This window comes from Tachyglossus aculeatus, chromosome 3 (genome assembly GCF_015852505.1).
Source record: "Tachyglossus aculeatus isolate mTacAcu1 chromosome 3, mTacAcu1.pri, whole genome shotgun sequence".
Classification (NCBI taxonomy): Eukaryota; Metazoa; Chordata; class Mammalia; order Monotremata; family Tachyglossidae; genus Tachyglossus; species Tachyglossus aculeatus.
In genome coordinates, this window is record NC_052068.1 from 88,705,731 (window position 1) to 88,715,010 (window position 9,280).

The window sequence follows — 9,280 nt, forward strand, 5'->3', positions numbered from 1 at the left end:
AAAGGCTAGGGAGAGCTAGTTAGTCTCTGCTTGGTCCCAAAGAGAGGGCAGATTGGATGATCTTTTCTCACCCACTTAACTTCTACTTGCTGATGCCCTCAACTTCTCTGGTTTTATGATTGAGCTGCAAACTCCTTGTTCTAGCCTTTGCTCGTAGGTAGTCATCGTATGTACAGCCCAATATCCATATTGGACTCTCCCAAGAGTTTAGTACAATGTTCTGCACACAATTAGAGCTCAATAAATATCATTCATTGATTGATCGCTCGATTGTACAGGACTGTATACACCACCATCAGCCTCAGGCATAGAAGGGATTTGTCTTTTCTCCATGGCTAGCCTCTTCAGGAATATATGTACACGTGTGTGTGTGTGTGTGTGTGTGTGTGTGTGTGTGTGTGTGTGTGTGTGTGTAGATATGCATACACATATTTTTTGTTTGCTTTTAAATGGTATTTGTTAAACACTTACTATGTGCCAGGCACTGTACTAAGCACTGCAGTAGATAAGTGCTTAATACAGTGCTCTGAATGAATGAATGAATGAATGAATGAATGAAAGTTTGGACACAAGTCTATGTCCCTCATGGGGCTCAGTATGAATCCCCATTTTACATAAGAGGTAACTGAGGCACAGGGAAATTACTGACAGAGGTCAGTCAGCAGAAAAGTGGTAGAGCCAGGATTAGAACCCAAGTTCTCTGACTCCCAAGCCCATGCCCTTTCCACTAGGCCTTGCTGTTTCCTATACATATACCTATTTATACATACTTACACACACACATATGTATTCATGTGTGTAGATGTATATATATGTATGTACACACACACACATAAATCTATACACATGCACATGCATCTGGTGAGCAAACTTCTTTGTACTTTAGGGTTATGTATAAAAGAACATGTAGTTGTGCCATATATATGTTCTTTCTATGTGTTTAGGCTAGAATGTTGTAGGGAATTAAGGATCAGTTTTTTTCTACAACATGGACTTGCCTGGGTACTGCATGAGACCATATGAGGGGAAGCGGTTTGGGTGCATTTATGCTTGAGTTTTCCTTAATGCAGTTAAGAACAGTAATGATAATAATAATAGCACTTATTAAGCGCTTACTATTTGCAAAGCACTGTTCTAATCGCTGGAGAGGTTACAAGGTGATCAGGTTGTCCCACGGGGGGCTCACAGTCTTCATCCCCATTTTACAGATGAGGTAACTGAGGCCCAGAGAAGTGAAGTGACTTGCCCAAAGTCACACAGCTGACACTTGGTGGAGCTGGGATTTGAACCCATGACCTCTGACTCCAAAGCCTGTGCTCTTTCCACTGAGCCACACTGCTTCTCAGTTACCTATGCATTATAAGAGAACCATGTGTCACTGGTGACTTTACAGCTTTTGCTCAGCCAGAGTGTCTGTCTGTATACTTGACTCCACATTGCCAGGAAAATTAACACTGATGCACTTGCCCTGTAGAAATATGGGCAAGCCTAATTGGAATCAGCCATAGGCTTAATGAGACACAGGCAATAGACCTTAAAGAAAGAGAACTGATCTATTCTGCCTCTTCCTTCCATTTTCTTTTTACTTAGTCCCCGATGCTGGTGATTACTCTTGTCATTTCATATGAAGCAATATATTTACATGGTACTAGTAGAACCCCGGCAGGAGATATGGTGATATTGTCCATGACAGTTCTCTGTGGTATCTCCTCACCAGTGGTGTGTTTCATCTACAACAGGCATTCTTGTTGTCTTGGGGAGCCGGAAAAATTTCCTGTCATCTCCCAGCCACATTCCTCTTTGTTATGATTAGAAATAAAGTCAGTTTCTATTCAACCCACAGCCTTCTCTTGTGAAGGGTTGACATTGGGGCCCAGAGCTCCAGCGCAGGCTGTGCTAACCCAAAGATTTGGGTGCCCTCTAAGGAAACTCTTATGTACAGAGCGGGGAGTCCAGAATTGCCAACAGATAGTTGACAGTGTGAAGCAGCGACACACTGAAATGGGCTGCTGTCACCTGCAGAACTCAGGAACATCCAAATATTACAACAAGCTTTTCCGACATGAGCAATTTCAACTCCTTTTTTCGCACTGTCTGTGAATTTGCAGCTTTTTGTGGGCAGGGAATGCATCTGTTTTTAGTTATATTGTACTCTCCCAAGCACTTAGTACAGTCCTTTGCACACAGTAAGCACTCAATAAATATGAATGAATGAATTTGCAGCAGGTTTACGATCTACAAGAAACTAAGGGCTTCCGGGAAACTTTTGTTGTTCGGACTTTTCCAATTAAAACTCTGGTTTATGATCTACCCCTCACTCTCTTCTGAAAGGTTGCCTTAAGCAGGATCTGATTGTTTAGTAAATCTGACTGTTGAGTCTATGACATGATGAGATTGGGGAGAAAATCTGCTTTGTGAATCTGCAATCCCCTCTAATTTTGAGGGGAGGACAGTGGGTATGGTGGGTTTGGACCTTGGTTAGTCCTATGCTCTTTCCATAGCAAAAGCAGAAACTGCAAAAGACAGAGTGGAGAGGAGGATGTCTGAACCGATACTCCCCCCACATCACTCAGTACCCTTCTGAACCCAGGAGGGAAGGGCCAGGGAACATGCTGGGGCACTCTGTTTCCAGGTCTTCCAACTCTCAGGATGTAATTCCTGGAAGTCTGTCAAAGTGACAATAGCTTTTGGAAGTCTGATAATAAACTGCAGACAAATGGGAAGGGGAAGCAGAAAGTATTCTTTTCTCCTGCTTCCCTGTGAATATCTGCAAAAAATCTTGGTAGGACCCTGATCTACTCTGCCTCCTCTCCTTGTCCCGCTCCCTCTTCAATAGGAATGTCGAAACCGAGCCTTAGTACATTTGAGAAAGGATATAGTCGCTTTAAAACTGTTAGTCTTTGGGGAATTAGCCAAATATGAGGATTGCTGTCCATAAAATCGGATTGGCTTCCTGGTTCTTTTACAGTCCTTTAGTGGCAACTATGGTGAAGACACAGCTGCTTCAGGGCTTTCAGGGACAGACATGCTTGTGTGAATATGTGGACAGTTGGTAATCCTGGTGAAATGGCTAGGGAGGGCCGGGGGAGAGCCAAACTGAACAACAACTCTCTTCCACCTTGTTCTCCAGGAGCAGGAGGTTACTGGAAGACAACAGCCCCTCCCCCGAGGCTGAGACCCCCTGAGACCACCCCGAGGCCATTTTCATGTGGGTCACATTTAGAGTCTGTAGCCCTTGGTGGGCTCTCCCTAACTAGGCAATAGAAAGTATTGGAATCCTGAGCAGACAGGAAATTAAAGCTTTGTGAGACATTAGCTTTTAGATCACTTTCCCAAGATTGAAAGGCTCCCAAATACCCTGGGCCAGCACTTTCCACTTTTCTTCTAATGAGCTGGTGATTGAACCTTCTGTTTTTGTCTCTGATGAAAAGAAGGAACTCTTCAAAAGTTGGCTCTCTCTCTGGGCAAGCTTTGTTATTTTTTTGTTATGGTATTTGTTAAGTGCTTACTATGTGCCAGGCACTGTCTGTACAGCCTGAACAGACTGAATGTGTCTGTTCATTGTTATACTGTACTCTCCCAAGCTCTTAGTGCAGTGCTTTGCACACAGTAAACACCCATTAAATACGACTGAATGAGTGATTAAGTGTCTCAGGGGTAGGACTATGTGCACAGGTGACACAGAAGGGGCAGAAAGGAGGGTGAGAGGATGAGAGATTGGTCAGAGGAGGAGCTCTGGAGAAGTTGGGTAGAAACCGTCTCTATATGTTGCCGACTTGTACTTCCCAAACGCTTAGTACAGTGCTCTGCACATAGTAAGTGCTCAATAAATACGATTGAATGAATGAAGTAATTTTAGTAGATCTTTAAAGATGGGGAGAGTCGTGGTCTGTTGGAGCCAAGAGGAGAGAGTGAGCAAGTGGGTGAAGGAGAGAGAGAGAAGAGAGCAAGGCACCTGGTTTAGCTGCCGGCACATCAGCTCAACTCTATGCACTAGCATGTCCGTCTTCCCTGTCAATGCACATTGTAGCTCTTATTTCTCCACTCCACTTTTGCTGTGGCATGCTGAAGATTAGCCATGACCGCATCCAGTTTGGGGTCAAGGCTCCAAACACAAACCCTACTAAAATAAATAAACTCTAAATGATGGGGACACTATATATCATGGTCAACTGCAGCACAAGCACTTTTTTCTTTCTTTTCCTGTGTGCATGTATCTCTTTTCACCCAGCTCTGGATCATCGTCTTCATCATCATCATCAACAATGGTATTTATTGAACGCTTACTGTGTGCAGAGCACTGTACAAAACGTTTGGGATAGTACAATGTGACAGAGTTGGTAGACATGTTCCCTGCTCACGGTGAGTTTAGAGACAAGCTTACAGTTGCCTTCTGCCATCCTTCTCCTAGAGCTAAACTCAGGACCCCTTAACTTTGAGGAGATTGTTGAAAGCAGAAAGGTCTTTATCAAAAGGAGTAGCTGTTTTCAAGCAAAAGTTTTGTAAGAAATGAGGGTGAAAGAGGCAAGAGAGAAGACAGTATCAGGAGCTGCAAGCATTAAGCTTGACACTGCAATGAGGCAGCCTTTATGCATTGACAATGTGGCTAAGATATAGTTGCCACATTGGTCTCTTCAGCCATACATGCACTCAAAGACAAATTTCACCATCGGGTGTTGTCTTGGAACAATACAAAGGACATCTATATGAAAGGTTCTTAAAAGAGTTAGTTGTATATGCTTAGCTTCATTTCATTCCCTTCTTTAGAAGAGCTGAGACCAATCAATCAATCTATCATATTTATTGAGCACTTACTGTGTGCACAGCACTGTACTTAGCACTTGGCGGAATACAAAATAATAAGCATATACATTCTTGTCTGACCCATTTGCAAAGTGTTCACGCCAGCTTACTCAGGGAGTCATCTCTTCCATGTTACTAGGCAGCATCAAAGTGGCTTCAAAAAATCTGGGATTTCGAGGTCCAAGAAGTTGCATATCAAAAAGAGCAAAACATCAGTGTTTCTCCAAACAGAATATGGGCTAGGATATGAAAGCAGCAGCATGGCCTCATGGATAGAGCAAGGGCCTGAGAGTCAGAAGGACCTGGATTCTAATTCCGGTTCTGCCACTTGTCGGCTGTGTGACCTTGGGAAAGTCACTTCACTTCTCTGTGTCTCAGTTACCCCATCTATAAACATGGGGATTAAGACTGTGAGCCTCATGTGAAACATGGACTGTGTCCAACTTGATTAGCTTGTATCTACCCCAGTGCCTGGCACATAGCAAGCACTTAACAAATACCATAAAGAAAAACCCTGGGATTTCAAGGTCCAAGAGGTTGCATATCAAGAAGGGCAAAACATCAGTGTTTCTCTGAGCAGATTATGGTTGGGAGGGCCATCGACTCTAACTTAGAATGGCATTATTTGGTACTTAGTCCAGTGCCTCAGAACTTAGTAAAATGAATGAATGAATGGATCAATCATATTTTTTGAGTGCTTACTTTGTACAGAGCACTGTGGTAATTTCTTGTGAGAGTACAATATAACAGAGTTGGTAAACATGCTCCCTGCCTATAATGATCTCATGCTCTAGAAAGTGTCTAGTACAGTCCAGGCAAATAACAAACACTTGAAGTATATATATATATTCATGTTTCTTAGGGTTGTCCATGAAGCCAGGATTCATTTAGCCAGATGTAAATATGGCTTGAGTGCTGGGGAAAGTGATGTTGTTGTCAACTCTAGACAGATTCTACAGTCTCTTTAGACTGTAAACTCATTACGGGCAGGGAATGTATCTACTAATTCTGTTGTGCTCTCCCAAGCACTTAATATAGTGTTCTACACATAGTAAGTGCTCATAAATACCATCAGTTGATTGACTGAACTGAGATGGGAAGGTAAAGGGGAAAGAGAGGAGTAGGGAGGGAAGATGAGTTCTGTTTAAGATATGCTGAGCTTGAAGCGATGACAGTATATCTTGGTAATGATGTCTGGGAGGTGAAGGAAATGCAAGTGCTTGAAGTGGTGGGCTGCGCTAATCCTGCATATTTGGCTGTAGTCCTTCTGCCGACCATTCTTGATCCGTGCCAGTGATGGATTTGGAATATGGAAAAAGAGACCATGATACAGTTCCCAGAGGACTTACTTACTTCATGCAGGGATACTTGGCTCAAGTTGTAAAAGGCCACCTCTGTTAATTCGTCCTACTCAAACAGCTCCACTCTGAACACAAGAGAGGATTTGCTCAGCTGAAATTCACCTGGATTAATCCCAGGAGAGTTATGGGACTTTATGCTCTTATTCACTTTCCCTCACCTATTTAGAAAGGGATCTGCTAAAAGGACATTGGGATACCATGAAGTAGCATGGCTTAGTGGAAAGAGCATGGCCTGGGAGTTAGAGGATCTGGGTTCTCATCTGTGTGTCTGCTGTGTGACCTTGGGCAAATCACTTCACTTCTCTGGGCCTCAGTTACCTCATCTACAAAATGGGGATTAAGAAGGTGAGCCCCATGTTGGACATGGACTGTGCTTTGCACATAGTAAGCGCTTAAAAAATGCCATTATTATTATTATTAGCTTGAATCTACCCCAGTGCTTGGTACAGTGCCTGGCACATAGTAAGTGATTAACAAATACCATTTATAAAAAATGAAAGGGAAGGAAGAATGAAGAAGAGGGAACATCTTAACCCCTTGTTCATCAAAGGCTTCTAGGCTAACCGGAGGTATCAGACAGCTGACTATCTTTCTATCTTCTCTTTGGGGCTGTAATTCTTTTTCATTAATTTCACTTACTCTCATCCCCTAATTTTTGGAAAGTATTCTCATGAGAGTTTAATGGTCACCCCTGGGGTCTGAATGCTTTGCACCAGGACCTCTGGGTGATCTATTGACATGTCTCCTGCTGGCCTTTATGCTATATAGCAGCACTTTGGAAGTAAAGACTTAGGACTATTAGAACTGCTCCCTAAATAATATTGATAATATTGATAAGCTCCCATCTAGTTAGCCCTTTAATTGATAATTTTAATTCTATTTGTTCTGACGATTTTGACACCTGTCTACATGTTTTGTTTTGTTGTCTGTCTCCCCCTTCTAGACTGTGAGCCCATTATTGGGTAGGGACCATCTCTATATGTTGCTGACCTGTACTTTCCAAGCACTTAGTACAGTGCTCTGCACACTGTAAGCACTCAATAAATATGCTTGAATGAAATGAATGAGTAAATAATAACAATAATAGTATTACGTACTAGCTCTGTGCCAAGCACTGTACTAAGCACTGGAGTAGATACAGTACTTTCTATTCCCATTATCTGGATTTTTTTATCTTTTCTATAGATCTGTCCTCCCCGACCTAGCTTTTGATCTAGTATTCATCCAGATGCTTTGCACAGTGTCTGAGACATAGTAAGAACTGAACAAATATCATAACTAACTAGACTCCTTCATGCCCTCTAATTTATTCAACATGACTTTTCCCTCAACTCAAAGCACAATTAACATCAATGATCTCATTCAGCTCCATCTTTCAGATGGGGAAACTGAGGCCTAAAGAAGAACAGTGGCACATGGAAGTTTAGCGCAGAAGAACAGAGGCACATGGAAGTTTAGCGCAGCACTTGTCACATACTAAGCATGTAACAAATACCATTATCATCGTCAAAGCCACAGCAGGTGAGGGGCAAAAGGAGGATTAGGACCCAAGTCTTCTGACTCCCAATCGATCATTTAAGCTCCTTGAGGGGAGGAATGAGGGCTACTGACTCAGTTGTACTCTCTGAAATAGTGCAATGCTCTGTATGGAGTAGGAGCTCAATCGATACTATCAATGGATCGATACCCTCACCCAGCGACACCTGCCATCCAATGATACAACCCTGAGCAACTGTGGATGACAGCTGTCCCACAGTGCCCTGAGCTGCTGTGACTCAAGGTGGCAAGGAGACGTCTGGATGAGCAGAGAACTTGTTTGCCTGTCTTGCTTTCTAGTCAAATGACCTTCCCACAGCAGGTTCCATGTTCCGCAGAGTCAGCTGAGCAGCATGATTTGCAAATAAATCGTTTTGTCGGGAGGCGGAGAGAGAAGGGGGCAAAACCAACAACAATCTCCGCTATCGTTTTCCCACCCAAAGCTGGGTCAGTCCCATTAGGTTACGTGGCGATGTTTGCTATCGGTGATGTTTATTCCAAACCAGTTTATCCAGCTCCAGGGACAATCCTTTAGATCTCTGCAATTATTTGCTGTTTTCGCATTAGAAAGCCCTTTGTGGATATGGAATACAGACTCAGATTGGAACAGGCCAACTCATCAACCTCTCCCAGGTCCCTCTGAGGAATAGGGGAATGGGGAAATCAAGGCATTAAAGCAGCAAGCACCCTAAATAAGGCATATTGCAGGGCATGGCTCAGACCTATGGGAATGCCCCACTGTAATTCCTATATACAACTCAATAATCCTAGCAAAGGCCTGGTCCCTGTGGCTTTTACAACAACTCCCCTCAGCCTGGAGCTTTCACTTCAAGTCTGCAAGACCACTGTTCTTCCCATCTTCACTGCCCTCCTCAAAATCTAACTCATTCATTCAATCATATTTATTGAGCGTTTACTGTGTGCAGAGCACTGTGCTAAGCACTTGGGAGAGTACAATATAACAATAAGCAGACACATTCCCTAACTTCTTTCCCTGATTAATTTCCATCACCCCAAGTCCTATCAACCCAACAGCACCCCTAAGCACTCAGATGCCACCCCCTACATTCTCCCCCCTCCTAAAACTTATGTCCGTATCTTTAAACTCTGTTGCTTCTCCCTATCTGTAGTTTACTTTACAGTCCATCTCCCCTGCTAGATTGTAAGCTTGTTGAGAGCAAGGATTGAGTCTACTCATTCTAAAAGATGGGTCTACTCACTCTAACGTCTCATATTCCATGCGCTTAATCCATCCATAGAAATTCAATAATAATATGTACTGATTGATATGGCACCTTTTAAAAATTACATTGCAGAGCAGATTGCAGGTCAAGATCCTGAACATAAATTGAGACACCCCAGAAGACCCACAACATTACTCGGCTTCAAAAATTTTTGTCTTTTCCCCCTCCTCCTCCTATCTCCACCACTTCACCCAATCTTTCATCCTAAAAGGATTACTACACCTACTCCAGGTAGACTTGGACATCAGAGGGCCCAGCGCTTAGAACAGTGCTTGGCACATAGTAAGTGCTTAACAAATACAATTATTATTATTATTAAAGGGCTACAAACAAAGA